Source organism: Triticum urartu, chromosome 4A, assembly GCF_056163025.1.
Source record: "Triticum urartu cultivar PI428250 chromosome 4A, HENAU_Tu73, whole genome shotgun sequence".
Lineage (NCBI taxonomy): Eukaryota > Viridiplantae > Streptophyta > Magnoliopsida > Poales > Poaceae > Triticum > Triticum urartu.
This window is the reverse complement of record NC_141876.1, coordinates 619,224,101-619,231,859: the sequence shown is the minus strand read 5'-3', so window position 1 is coordinate 619,231,859 and position 7,759 is coordinate 619,224,101.

Below are 7,759 nucleotides of genomic sequence, written 5' to 3'. Positions count from 1 at the left end.
CTGATCTTCACAGATGATTTGAGCAGATATGAGTATATCTACTTGATGAAACATAAGTCTAAAACATTTGAAAAGTTCAAAGAATTTCAGAGTGAAGTGAAAAATCATCATAACAAGAAAATAGAGTTTCTACGATCTGATCGTAGAGAAGAGTGTCGGGGTACTGATCCACGGGCACCTATGGGACCGGCGGACCGAGTCCCTTTCGGTTCGGCGGGGGCGGAGATCGTGCAAAGAGCAAATCGAGGCGATACACGCGAGCGATTTACCCAGGTTCGGGCCGCACAGATGCGTAAAACCCTACTCCTGCTTTGTGGTTTGTATTGATTTCTAGCTCGGGAGCGCGGAGTGCTACAGTACACTTCAGCAGCTAACGAGACCGAGCGTGAGTGTCTCTGAGCTAGCTAACCCCCCTCTACGTTGCGCATGGGCCTCCTTTTATATGCTCAAGGGGCACCAACAGGTGGCAACGGAGGCAAAGGGTAAAAAGGGAAAGGTGCTGTGGTAGGCACAGCTACCTGCTACAGTGTATCATACCTAACCCTGACGGCAGGGGACAAGGGCCTTAAATGCCCGTCTGCGTTGCCTAAACAGTGTAAAAGGGACCGTTAGGGACACCACCGCTCGCCATGATGGCGATCTTGTCAGCGCCGCTTGCCACCGTGCACCGCAAGCTGCACAGCCTCCCGCCACGTACGCCTGGAGGGGTCCCAGAGCGACACGTTGATGGATGTGCTGGAGCGCGGGCACAGTGGTGTTTTGCCGCGGCAAGCGCCTTGCCGCGGTTGTTGTCTTGTCGCGTCCGGGAGCTTGTCGCTCACCGGGCCTCGCCGGGACGCGCGGCGCGCCGCGGCAAGTTCCTTGAAATGCCTTGGGTGGCCTTCCCGGCAAGCTCCTCTTGCCGGGGTCTTGGGATGCTTTTGTTAGCCTTCCCGGCAAGCTCCTCTTGCCGGGGTCTTGTCTTCTTGGCTTGGACACTTTGTTCTTGAATGGCTCCAAAGGAACCACAGAGGACCTCGGCGGTCACCCGGCAAGCCTTGCCGCGGGATGCTGCGACTGCCCGTGCACAAGTTCGGGATACTAGGGTACCCCTACTCTAGTACACCGACAGGAGCCCCCGGGCCTGGGCCATACACGGTGCCGAGCAATGTTGGGCCAGGCCCAAAACAGGGCACGGGCACGCGCGGCCTAGGTTACGCCGTATCTTACTCCGTATCCACCGCGCCCTCCCTGAACGGCACGCGTTGAATGCGGCGTCGTGGGAGAGATCGTGGGTGGTTACTTTATTCGGAAATGCGGAACGTCCGCCCCCTCCCTCTTTATAAGCAGGGGAAACAGGGGCAGTTCACCCATTCGCCCGTTGCTGCTTCCAATCTCAGAAATCTCCGCCGCTCCCTCGCCTTCCCAAAGCTGAGAGAGAGAGAGCAGCGCTTCGCCCCCCATCGCCACCAGCACCACCAACGCCGTCGACCTCCTCCACTGCTTCCGCCATGTCTCCAAAAGCCGACAAGGGGAAGGCCGTGAAGTCGACCGAGGCGCAGCGGCTCGCGGCGCTGCGGAAGGAGCGGGCCGTCTTCCCCCCCAAGCTTGGCGCGAAGGAGCTGAGGGAGAACTATTACCTTTTCTGGTCGGCGGAGACGCGAGCGCATCCGCGCACGAAGGTACTCCCCGCTGCCGCTTGGAAGAAGGCTCCGAATGGATACCCCTTCTTTGCTCTGTTCTTCTACTGCGGGCTCTGCCCGCCTTTCTCTGAATTTTTCTGCGACATCATGAATACCTACGGATTCCACCTCCTTGACTTCACCCCCAATGCCGTCCTGACAATGGCAGTTTTCGCACATCTCTGCGAAAACTTTGTCGGAGTCCTTCCCAACGTAGCCCTCTTCCGCGACTTCTTCATACCCCGAGTAGAGAGAGGAGAGCCTCTATCCGGCGGAATCGCCTGGATCTCAAGGGCCGGCAAGAAAGAAACCTATCTGGAGGGAGAGTTCCGCGGCAAGTGGGAGGAGTGGAGAGCAGATTGGTGCTGGATTGACGAGGAGAACCCGCAGCCATTCACCACCCGGCGCCAAACCCCAGTAGCACGCGACAGCGATTGGAGTGACGTGGCCCCGGAAGACGACAGGCTGAAGATTGCCGTCACCAGGATCCTGCGCCTCAGGCTTGCCGGGCTTACTGTAGGCGCTGTTGGCGCGGACTTTCTTCGCCGCCGCATTGCCCCCCGGCAGGAACGGGGGAGGCCTACTTGGGAGTTCAAGAACGCGGCAGACATCATGAGGCTGCGGCCGGGCCTCAACTTCAACTTCACAGTTTTGGAGCTCAACGTGATGCTCCAGGAGCTCTTCAAGTATGACCCCCAACATCCCAAAGTTTTCAGGTTGCCGGGGGGCGTCGTTCCGCTGTGCAACAATTCCTCGCTCGACCGCATCCGTGCAATGATGCCGGAGTGCGACTCGCATGGAATTGTGCCAACTTGGCAGGAGCCCGCAGACGACGTCGTGCAGCAGTTCTTCGACGACTTGGTGGAAGTGCCAATCCGCCCCGACGAGAAGGACAGCCTCACCCGCGACACCACGGATGCGGAGATGGCGCTCATCGCCACTAGGCTGGAGGAGGCAGCCGCAGCCGCAGGCGAATTTGGATTCACTGTGGAGGAGGCAGATGCAGCAGAAGCGGCAAGCCGTGCCGAGCGAGGGGACCCTACCGGCAAGAAGGAGGTTGCCGGGCGTGACGCCGAGCCGAGCGAGCCCGCCAAGGACACGAGCGACTCGCTGGAAATCAACTCCTCTTCCTCCTCATCTTCAGGCAGCTCGCCGCAAGCAGAGCCTCCATCCCCACCAAGAAGGCGCCTCCGCAAGGCCGGTGACGTGGCGAAGCAGCAGGCGAGCGAACAGCCGCCGCGCCACGCGACATGCTCCACCGCGACAAGCACTGCTGCCGCGGGAGCATCTCACGCTGCAACGGGAACTGGAGCGGGGCCCTCCCGGACCACCGCTTCTACTCCAGCCGGAGCGGGGTCGTCTCAGACCACCGCCACTGCTCCCGCCAAGCGGCCAAGGGAAGCCACCCCTCCGCCTCCTCGCGCCGGACGTGAACCAGACTTCGACTTCTCCGCGTTCAGCTCCGACAAGGAAGAAGAAGAAGAGTAAGCTTTTCTTGTTGTACTTGCAGTTCTTCAATCCTTGTTGTTTGTCTTGTTTCTCACTTGCTTTTCTCTGAACTTGTTCCTCTTTAGGACTCTGGCCCAGAGAGCGGCAAAGAGAGCTAAGGTCCCGGTGATCATCATCGAGGACGTGCCCACTGCGACAGCAGGTGGCGCGTCCGAGACAACCTTGCCGGACCCGGCGACTTTTCTCCAGAGCAGCCCCCAGCGTAAGTGTATGATTTAGTTTCCGTTGTAAGGCGCGCATGGGTACTTGTCTTTGCTGATATCTGCTTGTTGACTTGTGTAGGAGCCGAGCAGCCCCATCAGGAGCCAAGGGAGAATCCCCCGACAAGGGAGAATTCTCCGGCAAGGGAGGGCTTCCCGGTAAGGGAGAAGTCTCCGGCAAGGGAGGGTTCTCCGGCGAGGGATAGCACCAGCGGCCCCCCGACGGCGGAGACCACGACTGCAGAACCTGGTGCAGGTACTCCTCTTGCTTCAAAACTTCCCTTGGGTTCTTCTTCTTTTGATCTTCTTGGGGACTGCTGCGGGAACATCCGCTTCTACGGCGAGAACCTGCGGCTCTGCCGGAGCGTGACGTTCCCCGGCAAGCTTGCCGGAGCAAAACTTGTCGGGAGCTCCTGCTTCAACGGAACAAACCCTAGGGCTTGCCGGAGCAGACTGCTCCGCAGCGCTCTTGGCGTTGATCTTGGGGACCTTCTTGGCGGCGGCTTCGGGAAGCTCTGCCGGCAAATAGTCACCAGAAATCAACTTCCTCTTCTTGCTCTGTCCAGTTGATGGCGTTACGGACGGTTGAGTCAGCTTGAGCACAAAGATCCCTGGTTCCACAGGTAACTTAAGTGCGGCGCACTTTGATAGGCCATCGGCAATGGCGTTCTGAGCTCTTGGAACATGCTCCATCTGCAGGCCCTCAAAGTGCTCTTCTAGCTTTCTCACTTCGTCGACGTAAGCTTCCATCAACGGACTCTGATAGCTCTTGTTTACTTGGCGGACGACAAGCTGTGAGTCACCTCTGATAATGAGCTTCTTGATCCCAAGGTCTGCCGTGATCCTGAGACCGGCAAGCAAGCCTTCATACTCTGCAGTATTGTTTGTTGCTTGCTCCTTGGGAAAGTGCATCTGGACTACGTACTTGAGGTGCTCTCCGGTGGGTGCGACAAGCAGCACGCCAGGGCTGGCGCCTTGCAGCAAAAAGGCACCACCAAAGTACATCAGCCACTCTTTGCTTACTTCTTTGACGGGGATGCTCATTTCTGGAATTTCTTCATCTGGTGTTGGCGTCCATTCTGCTATAAATTCTGCCAATGCTCTGCTCTGTATAGTTGAAGTACTTTCAAACTTGAGGCCAAAGCTTGACAGTTCCAGTGCCCACTCAACAATCCTGCCTGTCGCTTCTGGATTCTGTAGTATCCTCTTCAGCGGAAAGCGAGTGACAACTGTTATCTCATGTGCTTGAAAGTAATGGCGCAGCTTTCTCGAGGCCATGAGAAGGACGAAAAGCAATTTCTGCACGCCAGAGTACCTTGACCTAGCCCCCTGCAGAAGGGAACTGACAAAGTAAATTGGGCGCTGCACCATCTTCTTCTGTTTCTCCTCGCACGCCTGCGCAGATCCATCTTTGTCGGGACCAGAGCTTGTCGGGGAAGCCCCCTGCTTGTCGCTGGATGCGCTTGCCGTGGTTGCTGGCTCATCATCTGCCTCCCTCTCTGCTACCAACGCAGCACTAACCACTTGATTGGTTGCCGCTATGTACAACAGCAACTTCTCTTGTGGCTTAGGTGCGACAAGTATTGGAGGGGAGGACAGGTATCTCTTCAAGTCTTGCAGCGCAGCCTCCGCTTCCGGAGTCCATTTCATTGGACCTGCCTTTTTCAATAATTTGAAAAATGGCAGGGCGCGCTCAGCAGACCTAGAGATAAACCTGCTGAGGGCATCCACGCAACCGGCAAGTCTTTGTACATCCTTGACGCGCTTTGGTGCTTCAATCTGCTCAATGGCCTTGATCTTGTCGGGATTGGCTTCAATTCCCCGCTGAGACACAAAGAACCCGAGAAGCTTGCCGGAGGGAACTCCAAACACACACTTCTCTGGGTTGAGCTTGAGGCTGATCTTGCGCAGATTTGCAAAGGTCTCGTCTAAATCTTGAATCAGGGTTGCTCTGTCCTTGCTCTTGACCACTATGTCATCCATGTAGGCTTCCACATTTCTGTGTATTTGTGGCTCAAGAGCGACATGGACTACTCTTGCAAATGTTGAGCCAGCATTTTTTAATCCGAAAGGCATCCGTATGAAACAGTACGTGCCACATGGAGTAATAAATGCGGTCTTCTCCTCATCTTCTTCTGCCATGAAGATCTGATGATATCCTGAGTATGCGTCAAGAAATGAAAGCAAATCACATCCGGCTGTGGAGTCAACAATCTGGTCAATGCGCGGCAAAGGAAATGGGTCTTTGTGACAAGCTTTTTAACATCAGTAAAATCGATACAAAGTCTCCATTTCCCATTCGCCTTGCGCACGACTACAGGATTGGCCAACCACGTGGGATGGAGCACTCCTCTGACAAGGCCTGCTGCTTCCAACTTCTTGATCTCTTCTGCAATGAATTCTTGGCGCTCCACTGCTTGCTTCCTGACTTTCTGCTTGACGGCCCGCGCATGAGGACAAACGGCAAGGTGGTGCTCAATCACTTTCTTGGGAACACTGGGGATGTCAGACGGTTGCCACGCAAACACGTCGACATTCGCCCGCAGGAAAGCAACGAGCGTGCTTTCCTATTTGGGGTCGAGAGTGGCACTGATGGTGAAGGTACCACCAGTGCCATCCTCCTTGGCGGACACCTTCTTCGTCTCTGGCGGAGCTGCCATCGTCTTCTTACACTTGCCGGTGGAGCTCGATGGTGCGTCCTCGACGGCGGCGCAGCACTCCGAAGAGGTGCGCTTGCTGGAGTGGGCATCAGAACTCTTGCCGGACTTGGTCTTCTTCCCCCCGGGAGCTTCAGCGGCAAGTGACTTGTGATCTGCTGTGGCTGCCGCTTCCTGGTAGATCTTGTCGGCACAGATAAGAGCATCCTTCTTGTCGCCGGGGACAGAGATGACGCTTATCGGGCCTGGCATCTTCAGCATGTTGTATGCGTAGTGAGAGGCTGCCATGAACTTAGCGAGTGCTGGACGGCCAAGTATCCCATTGTAAGGCAGTGGGATATCGGCGACGTCAAAAGTGACCCTCTCAGTCCTGAAGTTCAGCTCGCTGCCGAATGTTACTGGCAGCGTGACCTTCCCCTTCGGCTTGCTCCTTCCCGGATTGATTCCTTGGAATGTGCCGGTCTCTTCAAGCTCGCTGTCGGGGATCTGGAGTTTCTGGAGTATAGCGGAGGAGATCAGGTTTAAGCCGGCCCCGCCGTCAACTAGCATCTTGGTGACTTTGAGGTTGCGGATAGTTGGTGAAACCAACATCGGCAAACACCCGACCGCAGTTGTGCGATCAGGGTGGTCCTCAATGTCAAAGATGATAGGCGTGCTGGACCATTTCAGAAGTTTGCGCGATTCGACAGGTGGTTCCGCTGCATTGACTTCCCGCACCCACTGCTTGAGTTGGCGGTGCGAAGTATGCAGGGAAGCACCGCCGTCAACGCACAAGACTTCTGTGGCTTTCTGGAACTCCTGCTCACTGGTCTCGACATCATCCATGTCTTCGTCGTCTTCGTCGTCTTCATCGTTGTCGCGGCCGCGGGGAGGTCTATCTCCTTGCCGCTGCTTGGCCTTGCCGCGGCGTCCTCCCCGGCCGGCGCGCTTCTTGCCAGATTCTCCAGTGCCACCTTGGGCCCTCTCCTTGTCTCGCCGCTCGTACTCAGCCTTTTGCTGCTGGACAAGTTGCTCGACCTTCTTGCAGCTCTGGAGGTCATGGCCCTTGGTGCGGTGAATCTTGAAGTACTGCTTGTCGGTGTCGTCCTGCTTGTCGGCGTTCGCCACAGCCTGACAGTTGGTGCATGCGGCAACCTCCTTGCCGGAGCTACCAACTTTGGCTTTCTTGGCGCCACCTTCGTTGCCGGACTGCTCAACGACTAGCACCTCTTTGCCTTTCTTCTTCCTGTTTCGCCGCCGGTTCCTCTTTGCCGGGGCAGTATCCTCACTGTCAGATCCTCCTGCCCCTACATTCTCTCCGGGGAGTTTCCTCCCTTCCTCAGCACGTGCACACTTGTCAGCCAGGGCATACAGCTCGCTGATGTCTCTGATCTTGCACATCGCCATCTCCTCCCGCATCCTGCGGTTACACACGTTCTGATGGAACGCGCTGATAACCACGGCAGGGTGGACATCTGGGATGTTGTGCTGCACACGGCTGAATCTCTGAATGTACTTGCGCAGAGGCTCTCCTTCCTTCTGGGCGAGCAGATGAAGGTCACTCTCTTGGCCATGAGGTTTGTGGCCGCCTGTAAAGGCGCCGACAAACTGATGGCATAGGTCTGCCCAGGAGGATATGGAGTTGTCCGGCAAGTGCATGAGCCAGGACCTGACGTTGGGCTTGAGCACCAACGGGAAGTAGTTGGCAAGGATCTTGTCGTCCCGCCCCCCAGCAGCCTGCACCGCGATGGTG